The sequence below is a fragment of the Chiloscyllium plagiosum genome, chromosome 37, assembly GCF_004010195.1.
Source record: "Chiloscyllium plagiosum isolate BGI_BamShark_2017 chromosome 37, ASM401019v2, whole genome shotgun sequence".
Lineage (NCBI taxonomy): Eukaryota > Metazoa > Chordata > Chondrichthyes > Orectolobiformes > Hemiscylliidae > Chiloscyllium > Chiloscyllium plagiosum.
In genome coordinates, this window is record NC_057746.1 from 8,270,230 (window position 1) to 8,294,973 (window position 24,744).

The 24,744-nt window shown below is 45.1% G+C and overlaps 2 long non-coding RNA genes across 3 annotated transcripts in view; one reads left to right on the top strand and one right to left on the bottom strand.

Moving 5' to 3' along the window:
* LOC122541287 overlaps positions 1-11,233 on the bottom strand; it is a 19,487-nt gene extending 8,254 nt beyond the window's left edge. The window contains exon 1 of the long non-coding RNA XR_006309554.1: positions 11,147-11,233. This is a non-coding gene — a long non-coding RNA (uncharacterized LOC122541287). The remainder of the gene's footprint in view (positions 1-11,146) is intronic.
* Positions 11,234-11,356: 123 nt separating this feature from the next.
* LOC122541289 overlaps positions 11,357-24,744 on the top strand; it is an 18,591-nt gene continuing 5,203 nt past the window's right edge. The window contains exons 1-3 of one of the 2 annotated variants that reach the window (XR_006309557.1): positions 11,357-11,444; positions 20,414-20,558; positions 23,817-24,295. This is a non-coding gene — a long non-coding RNA (uncharacterized LOC122541289). Of the gene's footprint in view, positions 11,445-20,413; positions 20,559-23,816; positions 24,296-24,744 lie in introns of those variants that run through there. The other variant, XR_006309556.1, reaches the window with a different exon arrangement.

Genomic DNA, 24,744 nt, shown 5'->3' on the forward strand with positions numbered 1-24,744 from the left:
ACTCTGCAGGGGCATGGGAACCTAGACTGTAGCTTTAGGGTGCAGGACCTGGAGTGTAGGGAGGTTAAGAACATGGCATCAATTTCAAAGGAGGGTGCCTGTAAACAGGAAAGTGGCTTTTAGTGTGTGTACTTCAATGCAAGAAGTATACGAAATAAGGTAGATGAACTTGCAGCGTGGGTTGGTACCTGGGATTTCGCTGTTGTGGCTATTACGGAGACATGGGTAGAACAGGGATATTCGACCCTTCGAATCTGGTCTAGCCTCAATTCAAGTGTCACATCAGATCCACATTCCCATCTGTCCCAGAGGACTAACCTTCTCTCCCAAGCTGAATAAATATCTATCGGCCTCCACCTTCAACAAAATTGAAGGACATGACAGTGAAAGCAGGTAAGAAGGCACAAGGTAACTGCTAGGGGTGATGTAAGATATAAAAAGACTGGAGGAATCATAGAATCCTACAGTGTGGAAACAGGCCATTTGGCCCAACAAGTCCTTACTGACTCTCAAAAGAACATCCTACCCAGGCTCAACCCTCTGCCCTATCCCTGTAACCCTGCATTTCCCGTGGCCAGTCCATCTAACCTGCCCATCTGTGCACAGTGGGAGGAAACCCACATAGTTCTGGGGAAAACAGTGCACGGAGTGTGCACGTTCTCCCTCTGTCTGTGTGGGTTTCCATCAGTGCGCTGGGTTCCTCCCACAGTCTAAAGTTTAGGTGGAATTGGCCATGCTAAATGGCCTATAGTGTTAGGTGCATTAGTCAGGGGTAAAGGTAGGGAAATAGTTCTGGGTGAGTTGCTCTTCGGAGGGTCGGTGTGGGCTTGTTGGGCCGAAGGTCTTGTTTCTACGCTGTCGGGAATATAATCTAAAATCCACACTCGCAGTCATGCAAGGCTTCTTTCTGTTCTATATTAATGAATTGGACTTGGGTTCAGGGGACAGAGCTTCGAAGTTTGCAGATAACATGCCAATTGTCTTTTGGAAGATGCAGGTAGTTCAGGGAGATAGACAAAGCTACAGAACTGAAATACTGTGAGATGCGAGTGGATGTTATTTATAAAATAGACTGAGGAGACTCAGCACAAACTAACTGGTCAAATGTTAAACCTGGAGCAGAAACAGAGAAAGCAGCAGTTTAATTTCTGCTACATTCCATTTTTCCAAAAACTCAGTTTGACTCTGGAATTCTGTCAGTACTTCAATGACATGGCTCAGTACTAGCTTCTCAAGGGCGATGGGAAATGGGGGATAAATGCTGGACAGCCAATTTAGCTGACATCCTGTGAGTGAATGAAATTAAACACCAATAAGCTTAACATCAGTGGTGGATAATATACTTGAGAAGATTCTGAGGGATAAGACATCTATGCATTTGGAAAGAAAAGGGTTGATTAGGAGTAGTCAGCATGGCTTTCTTCTTGGGACATTGTGCTTCACAAATTTGTGACAGTTCTTTGCTGAAGTGACCAGGAAGGTTGATGAGTAGGCTGTAGACGTGTTCTATATGAATTTCAGTAAGGCTTTTGATAAGGTTCACATGATAAGCTGCTCTGAAACGTTGAATCGCAGGTAATCCGTGGAACTGACAAGTTGGATACACAATTGGTTTGACGGTAGGGAGCAGAAGGTCATAGTGGAAGGATGCTTGTCGGACTGGAGGCCTGTGACTAGTGGTGTATCTCAGGGATCGCTGCTGGGCCCGTTATTGTTTGTTATCTATATCAATAATTTGGATGAGAATGTACAAGGCATGATTTGTAAGTTTGCTGATGATACTAAAATAGGTGGTACCATGGACATGAAGGTTGTCAGAAATTGCAGCAGGGCCTTGATCAGCTGGGCAAGTGGGTTGAGAAGTAGAGAATGTAGTCTAATCGAGATAAGTGTGAGGTCTTGCATTTTGGAAAGTCAAATCTAGATAGGGGTTTCATACAGAATGGCAGGGCCATAAGGAGTGTAGTAGAACAGGGGGATCTTGGAGTTCAGGTGCACTGTTCTCAGAAAGTGCAGTCAAAGGTAGACGGGGCAGTGAGGAGGGATTTTAGTGCAATGGCCTTCATCAGTCAAGACATTGAGTATAGAAGTTGACAATACGCATCAAACACGAGGCACAAGTTCGCACTCATACTCTCCCTCTGCTGGCCACTTTCTATCGCTCTCTCTCTCGCTCTCTCCGTCTCTCTCTCTCTCTCTCTCAAACACACACAGACACCTGGAACAAAAAGAAGAGCAGTTCATTGATGCCTGCAGTCAGGGGCCGCAACTTACAACCAATCCCGTTACCTGGACACAGGAACTGTAAAGATGAATGTTCTCTCAGTCCGTGATGAGAAACTGGTGTATAATGAACACAGGACATGCCCAGGAAGAACAATTTGCCAATTGTAACTATGATGTGATCAAGGACAGGTTGACATGGGATGGTTTAAAATGGTACAATCTATTGTTTATTTATTCCAAACGAAATCAAAAGTACAAAACCTTTCAGAACAGAAGTGGGTTGTTCACTCATGGGAAGTGTCTGCAATAGTTCACCAAATGTGCATTGACTGGATGGTGGATTGGGTGCGACTATCACTGGACAATCAAGCTCATATACCGAGGGACCACTTTCCAATCTCATCATGGCGATGGTTAAAATTGAATCATATTCAAAAAGTGTAATGTCAGATGTATAAATGCTGTTGACTATCCAGACCCGTTGGTGTGGTGAAACGAGGGAATAGCTCCTTCATTAATGCCCTCAGCGAAGAAAATTACCTGGTCTGTTTTACATGTGACTCCAGATTTATTTCTAAATGCCATCTGGGAAATCAGGGTTGTACAGTAAACGTGGCTTAGCATCTCACGAGCAATTATTGTACATATTAACTGATTGATTTTAGGCTCTTGTCAGCTAAAACCAAAGGAATGGAACTTGGTCTTCAGGGGAATGAGTGACTTCAGTCTGCCCTTCTAAATGCTTGTGAAGTCTGTTTCAGGCGAGATGGACTCATGTTCAAAGAAAATATATTATTTCACAAATTCGTCAGCAGTGCCTAGCTGCACCATCACCAACAACATTAGAACTAAGAACAGGTCAGTTCTCATCCTAAATTGCTTTTCTGCGGCACTTTGAGCTGCCTGATGGAAAGAAGCTCCTTACATGAAAACACAGACCGTCCTGCAGTCAATAATTACAGAACCACAACATAGACAGAATCTATGATACACATGAAGGGCTATTTCACTTCTGAGTCAAACAGTAACATACACAGGCTCACACAGACATACATGCTCAGGTAAATACACACTCAAATGCACAAACATGCAGATCTACACACACGATTGCATATTGACAAACACACTCACATGCACAGAAACACGCACAAAGTCTTTCTCGCTCACACACACACACATACACACAGTAACACATGCAGACTCACATAGTCACACGTGGACTCATACATGCAGTTACACAGGCAACCACGTAGACGTACACAAATAAATGCTCACACACATAATCGCACACTAACAGTTCCACATATACAGACATTGACATGCATAGTTTCTCACATAACCTCACACAGAACTTTCCAATAATCACCAATTCATTGCTTGGCTGGTGATGAGAAGAGCACGACCTGCGAGATCCTTTTTGTATGCCCAGTCAGCCTGCGCCACTGCACTCTGCCCTTGAAGCAGCTGTGGAGGGATAGAGAATGTCGCACACCTCCTTCTGAAATGTGTCTTTGCACAAAATGTCTAGAGAAAGATGCAGTGGTATTTGTCGCATTCATCCCAAGTAGCTCCACTACAGAGGACACGGTGCTCTCCAGTCTGTTCCCTTGAATGCACACCAAGACAAACACTGATTGCGCCTGGAGAACCATCAACTCAGAGAAAGACATTCTTTGGTCTGCCGATACTTGTTGGTCTTCCATAACAAGGAGTTGACCCTGACCGAATGTTACAGACTAGCACATTCGAAGATCCAGGAATATGTGTTGAGTGACAAATTAAAGTTTGAGTCAGCTGCCATCAAGTCGCAATGGGGAAAGACCATTGTTTGAAGTCTTCCTGCCAAAGATAAATGTAGATCTGTCGCATTATTGGACCTTCCCAGTATCTTAATTATATGGAAGTATTATCTTAAACAAGAAAGAGATACGTTTGATTTGTTTGTTAGATGACCAAACTCCAATGTTTGTTTCGTTAAAATGGTTAATGTACAGAACTGAACTGTGTTTGTGACTACGTATATCTATAAAGGTATTAAAATCATGGAGTAATACTGAATGGAAACATGCCCTTCAGCACGAACTGATCCATACTGACGATGGTGCCCAGTCAGCTAGTTCCAACTACCCACCTTTGGTCCATATCTTTCTCAGCTTTCCCATCCGTGTACCTGTCCAAATCTTTTTAAATGATGCTATCGTACCAGCATATTTAACCACTTTCTCCGGCAGCCTATTCCATCACTTTCTGCGTGAAGAAGTTGCCCCCTCAGGCCCTTCTTAAATCTTTCGCCTCTCACCTTAAGCCTCTGCCCTCTAGTTTTCAACTCCCATTCCTGGGGAAAAGACGACATGCATTCGTCCTATCTATGCCTCTAATGATTTTATGGACCTCAATACGATCATCACTCATTCTCCTACATTGCAAGGATGAAAGTCCTATCCTGGAAAACCACTTCCTGTAATTCAGGCCTACTAGGCCTGGCAACATCCTCGTAAATCTTGTTTGCACTCTTTCCAGTTGAATGAGGTCTTTCGTTTAACATGGTGACCAAAACTGTACACAATTTTCTTGATGAATAAAGTATAGTTTTGAAATTAAAGGAAAGGTTAGACTGAGAAGACATGGTAACCTCAGCTGATGTTGACCTGTACTGTTGGCATCGCATATGCAGCTGTTCAGCTAACTGAGCTAACATATAATTCAAAGAAGGTTTTTGCTGCACAGTGGTAGTGACCCTAACTCTGAGTCAGGGGTTTGGTTTCCACTCCCAATGGTTTCAGTAGTGTGAAATAACATCACTGAACAAGTTGATTAGAAAATCTTGATCAATACAAGGGTAGTGCTGCGATTGGGAATTTTTGGTCAGGTCTGATGAGCTAGGAGTATGTGCAGTGAGTCTCAGACTCAGTCGTTTTGCTTTAGTTAAACAGCCATCAGGTGACACCGCAGATTTGCATTTTCCCAAGTCCCCACTTAACCTGTCTATTTACCACTCTACCACCCTCCAACTCCAGGCATATGAAGAAAACATGCCAGGTCTAGTAGTGTCCTCTCTCCCCATGGAAACCAGGATGTTAATTAAAATCAATAACCCTCTCCCTCTGCAATGTGGAAATGATTTGACTTTGCGTATATTTCATGAGACAGAGTGAATATATTAAGGTGTATTTCCACAGCAATTGTGCTCAGATGTTTCCGAGTGAACCATCGTGTAAGGAGATGCATTTTTAATTGCACATTCTGGAACTTACAATTTTGTTGTGATACACTCTGGCCAGTAATACGTAAGAATGTATTCCAAATTCTTTAATCAGACCAGTGGTGGAGCTGGTCAACCATGGGCATGTCCATCTCTTTAGGTAATATCTCAAGGTCAACACTGCAAAGGATGAGACAAAGTACTGTCTGTCTGCAAGGAATGCTTTGACGCATGAAACAATTGTGCAATGTGAGAGATTCACAGTCTTTGATGTATTCTCAAACAAACGGCAGACCAATGGCTCAGTGGTTAGCCAGACATTCACGTTGGATTCCACGTCTTTCCCCTGAACTCCCATAATCTCTTTCCACTCTATATCATCTCCCCACCTAATATATTGATTGTCCCCTTTCAGCATTGTAGTTCCCTTTGCATCAAAGCCTCTTGACAATAATCCCACAATTAAATTCCCATGTTCCCTTCTGTAGCAGCAGCTCTGATCATCCTTCTTGACTTTTCATGAATGGAGCCCAAGGACAGATGAAGCTCGATTCTCGTGACAAACTTATCTTGGGAAAGAGCTCCTCAACTGCGTTCCACGACAGGTTGCACCTGGATCGAGAAGGCAGACTATGACCCACTGGAAGGAACTAAAGATGTGCAAAACCCTTATTCTGACTGTTGTTGGCCTGACCGCTCTCTAACCACATCCAAACTGCTGGACAGATATCAGGTACTGCCCTTGACTTATTGTACACGTTTTTGAAGCATCAGTTTTTGAAGCATGACCAACTGCTTGTAAAATATACAGCATGTTTAGCATTCTGATGCAAAGTCACCAGAAACGCTAACTCTTTTCTCCCTAGAGTTGCAGCCGAACATACTTTGACTAAACTGAACTGCAAGACAAACTTTTGTGATCTTTAAGGTCTATCTGAGGGGCCAAATTGCAAAAAGGCAAAGCAACACAACAGGGAGCACAAAAGTCACCATGAAGGTATCAACAGAGATGCAGCCTCATTTATGGGCGGCACGGTGGCACAGTGGTTAGCACTGCTGCCTCACAGCGCCAGAGACCCGGGTTCAATTCCCGCCTCAGGCGACTGACTGTGTGGAGTTTGCACGTTCTCCCCGTGTCTTCTCCCTACAGTTGCAGCCGAAGATACTTTGACTAAACAGCACAGCAAGACAAACTTTTGTGATCTTTAAGGTCTATCTGAGGGGCCAAATTGCAAAAAGGCAAAGCAACACAACAGGGCGGCACAAAAGTGAGCATGAAGGTATCAACAGAGATGCAGCCTCATCTAGTCTGTGAGCTGGGTACTTGTTCTTTTGTGCAAATTGTCCTAGCAGCTTGGCGGTACAAACATGTATTGTCAGAAGGCGGAGGTGGGTACTGCAGATGCTGATGATTACAGTCAAGATTAGAGTGGTGCTGAAAAAGCACAGCCGGTCAGGCAGCATCCGAGGAACAGGAAAAACTTTTTGCCCGAAACGTCGATTTGCCTGCTTCTCGAACGCTATCTGACTTGCTGTGCTTTCCAGCACCACTCTGATCATGTATGGTAAGAAGCTTTTTGCTTTGCTGCGAAGATGCAGAAAGGTTAGCACATGTCAGATGCCACATGTTGCATGTCAGTGTCCATACACATGGGGTGCATGTGGCCGTTGCCAATTGAGCAAACCCTGAGATGGTGATGCTGAGTATCCAAGGTAGATGTCCAGAGAAGTAAGCGGCGAGCTGGTGTCACAGGGAATCACTAACTTTTATGTCAAAAGTTTTCAACACCTCGTTTCCATTTGGCAAGTGGTAAAATAGGATATTGTGTATTAATAAGGCAAGGTTAAGTAATAATGAGCATCGTAACGAGCAATAATCCCCAATAGGTCTCTCGCCATTTACGAGTAATAATCTCATCTCATCCCCCAGGATTTGCTTGGTAAAGGTGACTTGATGGTGTGAGTGGCAAGAAAGGCCTCACTTCACATTAAACACAATTCTTCCAAATCATACGCTATTGTTGATTTTTATTGGGGTGTTTGTAATCACAGAAACCCAAAACAGGCAGACAGCAATTTGTAAGTATTTTTTCATTGTTCATTGAGTTTGCAAAGCATCAGTTTCAGTATGATGCACTAATTATAGAGTCACAGAGATGTACAGCACAGAAACAGACCCTTTGGTCCAAATCACCCATGTCCTTCAGATATCTTAAATTCATCTAGTCCCACTTGCCAGCACTTAGCCCATATACCTCTTAACCCTTTTTATTCATTCACACATCCAGATGCCGTTTAGATCTTGCAATTATACCAACCTTTACCACTTCTGCTGGTAGCTCATTCTATACACTCTGCGTTAAAAAGTTGGCCCATAGGTCCCTTTTAAATCTTTTCTCTCTCACTGTAAGCCTAAGTCCACTGGTTCTGGACCACCACCCCAACCTTTCCCCCCTAGCCCCACCACAAGGAAAAACACTTCATCTATTTACACTGTCCATGTCCCTTAAGATTTTATAAAACATTTATAAGGTCACCCCTCTAGCCTCCGACTCTCCAGGGATAACAGGCCGAGCCAATTCAGCAACTCCCTATAACTCAAATCCTCCAACCTTGTCAACATCCATGTAATTTTTTTCTGAGCCTTTCCAAATTTCACAACATCCTTTCTAGAAGAATGAGATAGAGAAAGTGCACAACAGTGACAATTGGTATTACTACTGACACCAGATAACAAACAGACTATCAATATGAAATGTTCCAATTTCATTAAAGCATAGGAGGCAGGACCTGGTCTCTCATCGAGGTGGTAGGGAACTCTTCTCTCGGTCTTCTTCTTCTTCTGGTCCATCTTTCACCTGCCTGGTGAGGACTGCTCAATGAAGATCGCTCTCTGGGGACCAACTGATGAGAGGTGCTGCTGACAAAATCTGCTTGATGAGAACTGTCCTTTGAGAGAACCTCCCTCTGCCCCAGTCCTTATTACTGTATCATATTTCCAGAGGCAAGTAACTTACACTGTGTTCTGTTGGCCAGTGGACAGGGGGCAACTGCAGTTGACTGAAAAGGTAGCATACGCTCTTTTGGATGTGGACACATATGGGATGGAAAGCGAGGACCAAAAGGATCCTATCCATGTTGTGGGAGGGAAGAGAAGGTAATGGTGACGGCAGAAGTGCAGGAAATGGATGGGACATGGATAAGGCCCTGTCAATCCCAGCCGGGCCTCAGAAAGATCCACTTTTTCAACTTAAATGTGGATTCCACTGGCACCAACCGTCTTTGATTTATTATCATCGCATGTACACAGGTACAATAAAAAAGTTTTGTTTTGTGTGCAGTACAGGCAGATCCTCCCATACCATACAAAGTGTATTAGGATAACAGAACAGAGGGAAGAATACAATGTTACAGCTGCAGAGAGAAGGTGCACTGTGAGTATGATTAACATTAAATTTAACATTTGAGAGGTTAATTTGGAAGTTTCATAGTAGTAGGGAAGATGTTGTTCTTGAATCTGCGCATGTTATGTGGTGGCGTGGTGACTCAGTGGTTAACAATGCTGCCACACAGCGTCAGGGACCCAGGTTCAATTCCAGCTTCGGGTGACTGTCTGTATGGAGTTTGCACATTTTCCCCATATCTGCCTGGGTTTCCTCCGGGTGCTCCGGTTTCATCCCACAGTGCAAAGCTGTGCAGATCAGGTGAATTGGCCATGTAAAATTAACCATAGGTGCATTAGTCAGAGGGAAATGGGTCTGGATGGGTTCCTCTTCGGAGGGCCAGTGTGGACGTTTTGGGCCAAAGGGTCTGTTTCCACACTGTAATGAATCTAATCTAATCTGCTGACTTTCGGACTGCATGGACAATGTCAAGCTCCTGGGAGTGGTCATCCACAACAAGCCTTCTTGGACACTTTATGTGGACGCACTGGTTGCAAATGCCCAACAACGTCTTTTCTTCCTCAGGCAGCTGAGGGATTTTGGCATGATGGGAAATACCCTTGCCAACTTTTATAGGTGTGCCATTGAGAGCATCCTGACTTGATGTGTCACTACCTGGTACGGCAACTATACCATTCAAGATCGAAGGCAGAGAGCGTGGTGAGCTTGGTCCAGACAATCACAAAGGTCAACCTCCTGTCTATAGAATCATCTACCAGGCCTGCTGTCAAGGGAAGGCTACCACCATCCATCCCACCCTGGCAACGCTTTTCAACCTCTACCATCGGGGAGAAGGTACAGAAACGTGTACACACTCACCAGCCGGTTTCAAAACAGTTTCTACCCTACTGATGTTAAAATACCGATTGGACTCACAAACTCTTAACATTCGCCTGTGTCTGTGTTTTTGTTTTTGCCGCTGCTTACCTATTGTTTACTTATCTATGCTACTTAACTGTGTGATCTGATTGCAAAACAAAGCTTTTCACTGTGTCTCGGCACATGTGACAATAAATTCAATTCAATTCATTTCAATTCAATATAATATGTTTTGCCTGATGCAAGCAGGTGGAATATAGTGTAATTGGGACGTGAAGGGTCCTTGTTGATGTCGGTTGCTTTCCTGAGGCAGCGGGAATTTTAAGTGGAAGACTTGTTTGTGTGATGGACTGGGCGGTGTTCATGATTCTCTACAGTTTCTTGCCATTTCGGACACAGCAGCAGCCACGGCACACTGTGATGCAACCGGATAGGATGCTTTCTATCTGCATCCAAAGGATCATTGGCTGCTATTTCCACCACCTCCAGTGAGATGCCACCACTTAACAAATATTCCCCTTCCCTGCCTTGTCAGCATCCTGCAGGGACCGTGCCATCAGTGACACCCTGGTCCACTCCATCTCCACTTCCAACACACCTCCCATGACATCTTCCCATACAATTACAGATTTCCCGTTTACCTCGTCCCTTCTCATTGTCCAAGACCCTAGACACCTTCCAGGTAAAGCAGCGCTTTACGTGCACTTTGCTCAGGAGAAAGTGAGAACTGCAGATGCTGGAGATCAGAGTCGAGAGTGTGGTGCTGGTAAAAGCACAGCAGCTCAAACCGCATCAGAGGAGCAGGAAAATCGGCGTTTCAGGCGGAGGGCTTTTGCTTGGTTCTCCTGCCCCTTTGATGCTGCCTGACCTGCTGTGCTTTTGCAGCACCATACTCTGGACTCTGCACTTCGCTGAACTGAGTTCGCGGTGTTCACTGCTCACATTGTGCTCTCCTCTACATCAGGGAGACGGGACACAGACTGTGCCACCCCTTTGTAGAGACACCCATGTTTTCGAGGAATGAGGCCGAGCTTCCCGGTTTTGCTGCCACTTGCCCACAACACCGTGTTCCCTGTCCCCAGCATCTGATTTAGGGCCTGCTGCAGGGCTCCAGCAGACTCAGCACAAACTAGAACACAACACAACATGCTCACTTTGCCTGCAGCCTTCAGGGCTCAATATCAAGCTCAACAATTTTAAAGGCTCAGCACCTTGTGCAATGTCCTTTCCCCGCAGCCCAGGCCCTTGTCCTGACATGGGCTGCTTCAGGCACAGCCGGTCCCATTATCAGCTATTCTTTTCCCTGCCTCACAGTGATCTAGCTCTTTCTCTGTTTGACTGTCCTTCTCTCTCTTCCTGAGCTCCACCTTCACCTACTGCAGCAGTGACAGCTCTCACCCCCACCCCTGCCGATCCCTTCAGCATATATACCAAATTTCTGAATCCGAAACTTTACCTTTGCTTTAACTCCACAGATCCTGCCAAATATGCCGAGTTTCTCAAGCGATTTCTCTTTTCTCCTGCATTCACCTTCAGGCGATGTTCCCAGGGCGGCACCTCAATTCCTATTGGCCATAACCAGGAGACTGACTGACTTCCTGACCAATCGGAAATGGATGTAGAGTAACGCCCCGCCCTAAGGCCTCACACAGAATCTCGAGGCGCGGCCGTTGAGTGGACACTGCGCGAGCTCGCGGCGGGAAGGGCCTCGCGCTTGGGAATGAGGAATCTATTTTTAAATCTTTCCAGTGAACGTGAGAAAACAGCTTAAATATTTATCAGCAAACTGTTAATGTGCAGATATACGGTAGTGAACAGGGAAACTTTCCTGTCCATGTAACTGCCCAAATAATGTTGGTCCTCGGGGTTAGCGGGAAACCAGGACAGGATTAGATACACCCGAGGATTCTGAGTGAAGCGAGAGGAGAAACTATGGAGCCACTGGCTCAAATATTACAGTCTCCCCAGGACTGGGAGGAGGGGTCAGGAGACTGGAGGATGGACATTACAGTCTCCCCAGGACAGGGAGGAGGGGTCAGGAGACTGGAGGATGGACATTACAGTCTCCCCAGGACAGGGAGGAGGGGTCAGGAGACTGGAGGATGGACATTACAGTCTCCCCAGGACAGGGAGGAGGGGTCAGGAGACTGGAGGATGGACATTACAGTCTCCCCAGGACAGGGAGGAGGGGTCAGGAGACTGGAGGATGGACATTACAGTCTCCCCAGGACAGGGAGGAGGGGTCAGGAGACTGGAGGATGGACATTACAGTCTCCCCAGGACAGGGAGGAGGGGTCAGGAGACTGGAGGATGGACATTACAGTCTCCCCAGGACAGGGAGGAGGGGTCAGGAGACTGGAGGATGGACATTACAGTCCCCCCTGGACTGGGAGGAGGGGCCAGGAGACTGGAGGATTAACATTGCAGTCTCCCCAGGACAGGGAGGAGGGGCCAGGAGACTGGAGGATTGGCATTACAGTATCCTCTGGACTGGGAGGAGGTGCAGGAGACTGAAGGATTGACATTACAGTCAACCCAGGAATGGGAAGAGGTGTCAGGAGAATGGACGGTAGACATTACAGTCTCCCTCAGGCGGTGGGGGTGGAGTCAGGAGACTGGAGGATTGACATTACTCTCTCCCCTGGGCTGGGAGGATGTGCCCAGAGACTGATGATAAACATTACAGTCTCCACTGGACTGGGAGGAGATGTCAGGAGACTGGAGAATTGACATTACCGTCTCCCCTGGACCGTGAGGAGGTGCCAAGAGACAGCAGTGCTTTGCAGAAGCAATTATGTAATTTGGTCTTCAGCTGCAGAAGCAACACTACTTTAGCCATATCTCACAATTTCCCATGTTTATTAACATTTGTTGTCTTTGCATTTCCCTCATATGTCGCCTCCAAGTTGGCGAGCATCATCCCCGAAATTTCATTTAATTGGAAACCTCCCCGAGGTCACTCATGCCCCCTTCGTTCAACAGGTAGAGACCTTCTCCCTGATTGTGCTTTAGGGGCATTTGTGAGGCCAAAGCTATTTCAATCAGCCTTTGGGTTAGTCCTTTTGCGCAAGATATGATACAGCATCCTATTGTGGTCAGTACTCCTGCCACCACGATTAAAGAGGTAAGGACGGAGTCCACCACACCCTTCCACTTTCCAAACCACCACTCTAGCCACCCGGTGAGTGATGTGTTGACTCCTGAAATTTCGGCTAGTTCTTCCACCAGTGTTGTTAAGGGCCGAATAATAGACCCATCTGGGGCTGTGTTATTTGGAATAAAGGTGATACACACACACACACACACACACACCCTTTTTCTGCGAGGATCATATCGAGGGCCATGCTCTTCCCGCAGGCCAGATTACTGGTTGCATCAATTTGCTCGGCTGTGCCTTTAATTGTGTCTCTTGTGCAATTAATGAACTTTTGCTGATTACAGAAAACATAATTTATCCAGTCCACATTCTTGTTGACCGTTACCCATCAGAAGAGAGCCAATTCAAAATATGCTGTGATCTGGTTATGAGCCTTGAACTCATTGGGTACCCCTCTTGGAAATACTATAGTGTCCAGATATATCCGATCATCAAATGATTTATCCAATAATGATCTCTTACTCCGTCCCCCTTTCTTTGCTGTCTTTTCCTTTCCAAATGCCAGGGTGAACGGAATTGCCAATTGCACAATCGCACACATGCCCCTCCAATCTGGAGGTAGTGTGGGTCTCAATATTTTCCCTCCGCAGTACCACCACAGGTCGGCTCGGGGAATCCTTAATGCTGAGTAGTTCCCTCCCGTGTCCGTTTCCGTCACGTACTCAATTTTGGTACATGATTTCAGCTCCCCCAAGGATCTGGATCGATTTGATCCCCGTCTGTTTACACAAGATGTGTGATTTCCGACCATGGCAGAAAACATGTGTGTGTGGGGGGGTGTTTTAAAATCTTTCTTCTTTAAGGGAGGGAACAATAATGGAAGAGGCATACAATTCTTATTATTCCATGCGGTCTCATCCTGATACAGGGCTATCATGCATGTCATGCCCCTCCTGTCTCGTTTCGACCTAAGCGGAAAGGGGACTACTTGGGCCATTGGTGGCCCAGAGACACATGCATAACAGTTGCTTTTATTCAGACTTTTCACAGTGCACTTTACCCATTCAGCCCAGGCATTTGTATCCCCATATCCTGTTTCTACTTCAATGGTCTGTTTTAAATCTACAATTTTTATCACCTTCGGTCATTGGGAGGGGTTTTACTATTCGTTTCTTCTGCTCGGGTTCCGTCTTCCACCTGAATATTGAAACAACAGCCCAATAAATCCTTCCCGCCTGCTTTCATCTCTATCCCAAATGTTTTGTTTAATTGGACCTGATAGGTTTCTCCCCCATAAAACGCTTCATGCTATGAGGTTTTCTTTATTGTTAAGTATATCGGGTTGCACTTTTTATCGGGACAGTCAAGAGCTGGCCGGAAGGGGCCCCGGTGTACTGTGATGAGTGGATTAATCAAGAGATCACCTTCACGGTCTTCCTGCCTCTGCCATCCTTTGCATCCCCCATCCCAAAGATATCCTTTACACTTCTCTCTCAGAGACACTGTCGTCTCATCAACCCTACCACATGCCCACCCCCCACCACCACCACCATCTTTGGGGGCCTTTTTCGTAGAACTTAAGATGTACCTATAAGTTACAGTATTGCCTCTGACTTCTTACATCTGCGCAATCCACTTGGCTGCAGGCATCCATTTCTATGACTTGTGAATTTGTACTTGCTGGAACGGCTATCACTTAGTAAGACGACCAAACCAGGGTCTGACAGAATCCTACGATTAGAAGAGCTAACATCGTGTACCTACACATCCCCCTCAATCTACAATGGTACTGAAGCACCGAGAGACTTAGCATACAATACGATAGAAAGTATTGCGCGCTCATGTCGCCACTGTATAATCAGTTATATAAAGTCATTTAAGTGGTTTGATTCGGTTGTCCAGACTTCTCTCTCAAACAGAGATTCCACTGGCCCCTTAATCCGGGTGTAGTGAGTGCAGCCTCTCCTCCCACTGTCATTTTTTTTGGTTAAAATATCCACGTCCAGTCCAATTTTGCCAGATAATCTCTTAGATTCATAAGATTTGTCCACGCTAAACATCAAAGCTTTACACTGGTGGTCCTACGCGAAATGTAAATGTATTGACACAGGCTTAAAAATAGTCCGTCTCTGGCAATTCGTCCACATGATCAGCTTCACTTCATTAAATTAAATCTAGAATTGCTCTCCGTCTTGATGGACTCTTGCCTGCTAAAGAGATTGGTTAAATGCAATTCAAGAACTGTGTGCTCTCAGTGTCTTTCAATCTGTTCATATACTAATTGGCATTTGAGAGATGGAATCCCCAAGTAGTCCTATTGTTTTAATACTCAGGCATGTCTCACATCCTACTGTTCTGTTTGTTTAGAGGATTTGGTCGTTAACAGTAAATTACTAGCAGTGAGGTTGCCACCTTTTTTAAGTTCTCAGCTGAACCCTATCACGTCCATTGTCGATTCAATGAGAATATCAGAGTGGAGGAGGGGGGAAATTCAGTTGATGATAAATGAGCTTGTGTTGGATACATGGGGATGCAAGTTGACATCATCAGAACAGATGTAGATGGAGTTACAGGGAGAATGGAGTGGAATCCTCACCGGGTGCAGGATGTGAGGAAGGATATTCGAGATAACTGGGAGTTGGTGGATTTATAATGGATGATGATGTATAACCTTTGCACAGAAATGGAAACAGACAAGTCAGGGAAGAGAAAAGTTAAATAAGATCAGGGGATTATGAGAGAAGGATAGATATTGGAAACAAATATTTGATTAATTAATGAAGAAACACTGATAATATTGTTGTGGTTCTGTTCGTCGAGCTGGGAATTTGTGTTGCAGACGTTTCGTCCCCTGTCTAGGTGACATCCTCAGTGCTTGGGAGCCTCCTGTGAAGCGCTTCTGTGATGTTTCCTCCGGCATTTATAGTGGTTTATATCTGTCGCTTCTGGTTGTCAGTTCTAGCTGTCCGTTGCAGTGGTCGGTATATTGGCTCATGCTGGGTATCGGGTCCTTCGTTCTGGTGCGTTGTTGTCTGAGAGTGGCTGTTGATATGTGTGCTGTTATGAGTAAACCAATGTAGTGTACAAAATCCTATGCAAGGGCTGCACAAAACACTACATAGGACAAACGGGAAGACAGCTAACGATCCGCATCCATGAACACCAACTAGCCATGAAAAGACACGACCAGCTATCCTTAGTAGGCACACACGCAGATGACAAGCAATATGAGTTCGACTGGGACAACACTACTATTATAGGACAATCAAAACAGAGAACAGCCAGGGAATTCCTAGAGGCATGGCACACATCCACAGATTCAATCACTAAGTACATCGACCTGGACCCTATTTCCCGACCACTGCAACGGACAGATGGAACTGACAATCGGAAGTGGCAGAGACAAACCACTCTAAATGCCGGAGGAAAGATCACAGAAGCGCTTTACAGGAGGCTCCCAAGCACTGAGGATGTCACCTAGACAGGGGACGAAACGTCTGCACCAGAATTTCCCAGCTCGGCAAACAGAACCACAACAACAAGCACCCGAGCTACAAATCTTCTCACAAACTTTGAACTGATAATATTACAATATATCAAAGAAAGCGTTGTGGTGTTGGGCGTGGTCCAGAGGAACAGAGAAGGAGGCATCTGAGAGATGCCGCTCAGTTCATCGCTGCTGCTTTCCTCTCTCATCTGGAATTGGAAATGGTCATTGATTTCACCTCCAATTTACACCCAGCCATCATTTTGACTCGGTCTTTCTCTGACACCTCTCCTAACTTCCTCGACATCTCTGTTTCTACTGCCAGAGATAGACTGGTCACTAACATACACCATAAACCCATCGACTCCCACAGCTAACTGGACTATATATCCTCACACATTGCTTCCTGGAAAGACACCATTCCATTCTCCCAGTTCCTCCATCTCTGTTGTATGTTCTGATGAGGCCAACTTAAACAAAGAAGCCTCGAAATGTCCACTTTCTTCCTCAAACAAGGATTCCCCAGTACCGTTTTTGACAAAGCCCTCAACTGCGTCCAACCCATCTCCCGTACTTCCACCCTCACCCCCTTCTCTTTCCTCCTACAACCGTGACATAGTTCCCCTTGTCTTTACCTAGCATCCCACCAACATCGCCGTCCAGGAGATCATCAGCCACTTTTCCTGCCAGCTTCAGCAAGATGCCACCAGCAGACACATATGCCCCCCCTCCTCCCTTGTCTGCCTTCTGGAGGGATATTAACCTCTGGGACACCTTGGTTCACTCTTCCTTCTCTCCCAACAGCCTCCCAGAACTCCACACCACCTTCCCCTGCAACTGCCAAAGGTCTAACACCTGCCCAGTTACCTCCTTTCCCCCATAGTATCCAAGGGCACAAACCCACCTTCAAGGTGAAGCAGCATTTTACCTGTCCTTCCAAAATCTAGGCCACTGCATTCACTGCTCACTATGTGGTCTCCTCTACATTGGGTTCACACTGACTGTGTGATTGCTTCGGAGAACAACTGCATTCTGCCCACAAAAAAAGACCCTGAGTTTCCAGCTGCCTGCCACTTTACCACACCACCCTATCCCCTGGCCAATATCTCTATCTGAGGCTTGCAACAGCGTTCCAGCGAAGCCGGAAGAGCAACATTTCATTTTCGACTTGGTTACCCTGTTTCCCTCCGGACTCAATGTCGAATTCAATAACTTTAAGGCCTGAACGCTCCAACGTCCTCACCCCTACTCCATACAACAGGCCTTGTTATCACACAGCCTACCATTATACACTACCCATTGTTAAACACTAACAGTCTTCATTAACAGCTATTCAGTCTCCTAGCCTGATTGTTACCATTGTCTATCGATCAGTTCTCATTTTTGTACTTTATTCCCAACTACCATTTACTCCTTACTCCCTGCTCCACTCTGCCTTCTGTGTATAAACCGACATGTTCAAACCTAGCATCAGTTCTGAGGAAGGATCACCAGACCCGAAACATTATATCTGATTATTTACAGATACTGCCAGACCTGCTGAGCTTTCTCAGCAATTTCATTTTTTCTGTTCCTGATTAACAGCATTCTTTCTATTTCTATATTGGCAGACTGGTTCTGTTGGAACTGTTTGCCTTCGATTCATCCACAGCTGGGGTATGTGTCTAGTTCTGGTCACTGCACAATAGGAAGAATGCGATCCTATTGGAAGGAGTGTAAAGGAGATTCACCCGCACGTTGCATGGGTGCAGCATATAAGCTGTGAAGAGGAAGGCTAGATAAGCTTGCATTGCTTTCTTCCGAGCAGAGATCCGAATATGTAAGACTATGAGGAGCATGTTGAGGGGGATAAAAAAACAGTTGTTCCCCTCAGTTGAAGGGCCAATGAGAAGGTGGTGTAATGTGCAGTTGAAAGGAGCTGGTTGAGAGTAAAGATGCCACCTAGAGGATGGTAGGAGTCCGCACTGCACTGCTCAGGAGGGTAACTGAGGTGTGAATCCTCAGACCCTTTACAAAGGACTTGGATTAGCACATTAAAATGTCATCATATTCATGACTATTGACTATTAAGTGTTGGAAATTCGGAACGGTGCAGTTATTATAGGAATTTTGGAGGTACAAACTCGATGGAATGAGCAAACCCATCTCTTCCGTATGATTCTATCATTCTATGGTTTTACAATTAAGGTTCCGAATTAGTTTATTTCTCATCTTTTTATTTTGATAAAATATTATCTCGTGTAAGTTCCAGCTGTTGTTGTGGTCAATATCAGCTTCAGGCACGTGTTCATTCACAGATAGAATTTCCCAGTGTGTTGTAACATTAAACTAATAAGGAAAGCAGTGGGATAACAGTGTGCAGTACAACAGTTCTCAAGGAGCTGTACAACATAAGGCACTGAATAACTGAATAAATTCAGCAAAATGAAGGGCTTCACTGAAAAGACTATCAGAAGATATTTAGGTACTGATAGGATTGACCATGTGTGTGAAATAACTCTAGTATTATTGTTTGAAGACAAGTTGCAACTAACATTCCAGACTTAACAGTATCATATTAATCCATCCTTTCGGGTAATCATTACAGAGGCAAATCTCAATGATATCACATCATTAAAATAAACCTGTTGTCGTAATCTGTTTGTTCAAAATATTTTTTTAAAAATTGAAGATGTAATCACAGTTTCCCAGTGGAGATACCACACAATATAAAATAGATTCTCTGGAGCTGTGTCATCTCCAATTCCGAGAGATTTCTCCAATCCTGACAGAATGCCAGCAGCAGGAACGGAGAGGCTAATGCTCTCTAAAGTGTATTACACCAGCCTTGTCATCGTCGGTTTTCCTGGTAAGGCCTGTACCAACTTATGTTGTACTTTTTTTTAGATTACCTACTGTGTAGAACAGGCCCTCCACACCGACCCTCCGAAGAGTAACCCACCCAGACCCATTTCCCTCTGACTAACTGACCGAACACTATGGGGCAATTTAGCACAGCCAATTCACATATTTGGACTGTGGGAGGAAACCGGAGCACCCGGAGAAAACCCACGCAGACACAGAGAGAATGTGCAAACTTCACACAGACAGTCAACCGAGGCTGGGATCGACTCTAGGACCCTGGTACTGTGAGGCACAATGCTAACCATTGAGCCACCGTGCAGTAGACTTTTGACCACTCTATGACTGATGACTACTTTATTTCCATTTGGCAAGGCAAATACTGATGCCCAGCGATACTATCCTCACTTGCTGAATTTAAAGTGAACAATTGTTTGATTAGGAGGCTCCTCAGTGATGTCCACTGTTGCCTGTTGCTCTATACTGTGCAGAATGGGTTTGCACTGAGGCCACACTGATGGGGTTTTGCTGAGCACCGGCCCTGGCTGGTCCAGAAAGTGTTTAGCAAGACCATTCTCTCTCTGTGGGAGTTCAAAGCCTGCTATTGGACAGATGAGTTTTGTAACAACTCACCACTTTGCGATACCTGGTGCTTCCCATTCCTTGATGTGAAGGGATTGTGTTGGTGGGTCTTGCTCAGGCAGCTCTCTGCAAATAGGAGCCCAGATACAACAGGTGGGCAATGGGTGAGTCGGGCAGGCCGTTATGGAGTGATCAGGGAGGGTGAGCATGAATAGCTTTGACTATCCTGTATGTTTTCGTCAGTGACTGGATGTGTTGGGGTCATGATATTTGTGAGGACAGATCGCTAGGAGCGGGGTGTTGAGAACAGGGTTCCAATTATGATGTTTATTGTTGAATTATTTGATTCCCAAAAAGGCGTGTATGTTATAGCGTTTGTAAAAAGATGCACAGTACACAGTTTAATCGGACAAAGGCTGAGATCTGGAGTGTTGGGGCAACAGCTCTCCCACAGAGGATCAAACATCTTTGTCAAACAAGATGTTTCCCACCTTGCCCTCTGTTGCTGTTATCCTTTGATATTTCTGAACAATACACGTCTGTGTGAAGGTGCTCCCATGGGAATTTATTTGGGATTGTCATTTAGTCTTTGGGTACCAATTTAGATATGTATTTATGATTTTGATTATTGTTTTCAATGTGATAAAATAGTGTTACACCACGGAGTGCAGTTCTCCACTAACATTGTGAATTTCCTGTTATTGTACCTGGTCCAGATGCCTCAGAACAGTGGAGATTGGGTGGTACTGAAGGACTTTTCCTCTGATGAAATACAAGTTGGTTTGGGGTGACTGATGTGCGATTTAGGACATTTGATATTGTGCTGCTCCAAGAGTTTCGTCAGGCTCAAGAACCTCCAGTGTAAGTCAGCCCTGCTGTTTTGATCTCCCTTTAACTTGCCATTCAGCACTGAGGGGCATGGTGAGCTGGGAATCGTGTCAGGGTCACCAATTTATTCACAGTCCACCAGCAGTACACTGCAATCAGAATCTGTCCACCCTGGTTTACATGGTGCTCTTTGCCTCACGGCATGGGACATTAATGCACCGATTGTCACACGGGATGTCAGTCTGAACAGTGATTGTGGTTTACACCACAGGGACAGATTTATAAAGATATTTATAATGCGATTTACTGTACTCATATTGATGCAGTTCAATATCTCACTGGTCGATTTGAGCCAATCTGCATCTTAGAAATGTTGTCACGTCTTCCTTGCCCTCTGAATGCCCAGACAGTGGGGGTAAGTGGGAATGCCTGTTTGCCTGTGGTCACTTTGAGGGAAGTTGTTGATGTCTACACCCTGTGCTGGATGAGAATTGCCATTCAGGGAACTGACCCCACTCAGGACAGCTCAGTATGGTCAGCTGCTTCTGCTCAGCTGAAAGGCTTCATGTCGTTTAAATCGCTGCATCAAGGTGTGGTGGTTTATTGGAAGTCACATTTTGGAGCTCAGTAACCCCGACAGTTTTGTGACGATTGAGGGATAAAACTGCCAGCAGCAATTTCCACTCTCATGTGCCCAACAATAATCCCCATCTCATCTCCTCCACCTCCCCCCTCGAACCCAACCCTCCAAGCGCAACAAGGATAGAGTTCCTCTGGTCCTTACTTTCTAGCACACCAACCACTGGATACAACCCATCATCCTCCACCATTTCTGCCACCTATAAACAGTCTCCACCACCAGAGATATATTTCGCTCCCCGCCCCGATCAGCATTCTGCAGAGGCCATTGACTCCACCATTCCATTGTTAGGTAGGCGCTACCCACCAATCCACCTTACCTTGCCACCACCACCAACCAAGACCTTCAAGGAGCCTTCCACAACCTGCAGAGATTATCCTACACATCCAAATACTCCATCTACTATGCTCTCGTTATGGTCTCTGCATTGGGGAATTAGGACGCCAAGTCACGGAATGTTTCAGGGAACATATCTGGGCCACACGCACCCAATAACCCCACCGCCCTATGGCTGACCACTTCAACTGCCCCACCCACTCCACCATGGACACGCAAGTCCTGGGATTCATACAGCCATTAAATCCAAGCCACCCAATATCTGGAGAAAGAAACCCTCATCTTTCACCTTGGGACTCTTCAACCACACGGGATGAATGTTGATTTCACCAGTTTCATCATCTCCCCTTCCATCACCTCATCCCAAGTCCAACTCTTCATTTAACTGCCATCTTAAACTTTCCTACCTGTCCATCTTCCTTCCTAGATGATCCACCCTCTCCTCTGAACTATCACTATCACCTCCCACCAGCATCTACCTATGGCCTTCCCAGTTACCTTACCCCCCACCCCCCACTCCCCATGGAGCCTTACCCCTATCTTGTTTACAGTAAATGTTTGCGGTAAATGTTTGCAGTAATGATAACACGGAGCTGTTCATTCCCACAGCACATTGTAAATGTCAGGGTTGCTGCATCAACCCTGCTGGCTTGGACATATCTGGCATAGTGTGTTTCATGTCAGGGGAGTAACACAGTGGATCAAACTCTTTGATGCAATAATGACCTGTTTCTTCAATTTCAATACAGTTCACTCGAGGGCAAATACAGTTAATGGGGGCAAGATATCAAAGTAATTTCATTTGCTATCCTGTAAGACTGTGAAAGATTCAGAGAATATGCGTTACTGCCATAATGCCAGGGGTTAGGACAATGCAAAAGGCTGACTGTTGTGGAAACTAGCATTGTGTTATGAGCCCTCTTGGAGTCTTTTATTCTTCTCTTGAAGTTCATTAGCTACTTCGCCAGAGCATCTGACTCACTGATGTGGGAAGCTGTGTATAATGGTTACATTTAACCCTTGACTTATTGGTCACTAGCAGGGGCAGGGCAAGTTCCTAATGTGTGACAAAATGTATGCTATTAATAGTTTCAAACTAACTTTGTGGTGTAATTCCTCAATTGAGAGAAAATAAGACTTTTGTCTGTAGTTCCCGGGGCTCTCTGCATTTTCCAGGGATTGACTGGAATATTGTGTATTGTTGAGCCCGATTTCCAGGAATCACTCTGAGTGAAGGTGTTACTGATCGTGGAATTGTATTGAATGGCGATCATGAACCTCAGGCTGAACCCGCTGATTGCTGTGGTCTCATGTAACTGGGAGGATGCGTCATTGAAGCGTTGTACTGATCATGGGTAACTGAGCAAATATGATCTACTGACCCAGTATGCCTGCTTTTCTGTGTGTATCTGTAATTGCAGCATTGTGGTAAGTGTGGAGCTATGAGAGGAAATGACTGTAATCACAAGTTTTATTGGGAATATCTTTCACTGTAAATCTGCATTTTATCAATTAGAACTTAGCTGAAAATGTGTTGCTGGAAAAGCGCAGCAGGTCAGGCAGCTTCCAAGGAGCAGGAGAATCGACGTTTCGGGCAAAAGCCCTTCTTCATTCCTGAAGAAGAGCTTATGCCCAAAACGTCGATTCTCCTGCTCCTTGGATGCTGCCTGACCTGCTGTGCTTTTCCAGCAACACATTTTCAGCTCTGATCTCCAGCATCTGCAGCCCTCACTTTCTCCTCAATTAGAACTTACCCGAGTATGTGTTCCTGGCCAAAGAGGAACAACTAACCCTAGTATCCATGTGTTACCGGGAGCATCTCTCAAAGGAAAATTACACTGAGTATGAGTTACTAACTGGACAAAGCTAGCAATCACATTTCACCAGATTATAGTCAAACTTCCAAATATGGTTCCAAACAGTGGAAGTACTAGCATTCGGAGCACTGCTCCTTCATCAGGCGTTTCTGATTATTGTTTTCCATAACCAACTGATGAAGTAGCAGCGCTCTGAAAGCTAGAGCTAAACCTGTTGGACGAAAACCTGGTGTTGTGTGATTTTTACTGTGTCCACCACAGTCCAACACTGGTCATTACAAACTAGAGAGGAGCAACCAACCTCAGTGGTCTTGTATAAGTAGGAATACATCAGACGACAGAACTTAACTATTTGTGGAGATCTGAATGAAGTGAAATATCTGACTGCAGTGGGAACTAGGACCACAGCAGTACACACCATGAAATCCGTCACTTCTATGACATTCCTTATTTCTGTTCTGTCCATTGATGCAGATGTCTTTTTAATTCATTTGTTAGATGGCGGTTTCGCTGGTTGGTCAACATTTATTACCTGATCCAGTTGATCTTGAGAAGGTGGTAGTGAGCTGTTATCTTGAACTGCTGCGGTCTACCTGCACTGTGTTAATCTACAGTGAATTTCGAGGGGACAATTCCAATCAATATAGTTTGTAAATGTAAAAATAGATTGCAAGTGAGAAAATCGTCACAGCTAGTTGGATATGTATGGTGCTAAATTTACAATGTGCAACATCCCATTGAAGACAAACAGATTGAACAGTTTTCATGAAGGAGCAACAATGTTAATTCAATAAAATGCCCTAAAGACATATCTTGTCAACTCAAATAATTAGTTTGGTAATGATTAATCTGCCAGCAAGGTTAGGATACGTTGTGGGACATGGCTACATCAATTTATTATCTGTACGTTAATAAAGATGGATATAGAGCTTGTAACGTTTACAAAATTTCATATCTGTTTATTCATTAGATTTGGATTAACAGTTGGTGAATTTGTAATTCATAATCTGCGCACAGTTATTTTTTCAGCAATCGCTGCTCTTCACAGGGCAGGAGTCATGGGCGATTTCAACTTCCCATTTATTGATTGGAAGCTCTTTAGATCAAGTAGATTGGATGGGGCGGTGTTTGCGCAGGGCGGTGTTTGCGCAGTGTGCCCAGGAAGCTTTTCTAACTCAGTATGTAGATTGTCCGACCAGAGGGGAGGCCATATTGCATTTGGTACTCGGTAATGAACCGGGACAAGTGATGGGCTTGTTAGTGGGTGAACATTTTGGTGATGGTGACCACAATTCTGTGACTTTCACCTTGGTTATGGAGAGAGATAGGTGCGTGCAACAGGGTAGGTTTTACAATTGGGGGAAGGGTAATTACGATGCTGTAAGACAGGATCTGAGGAGCATAAGTTGGGAGCAGAGGCTGTCGG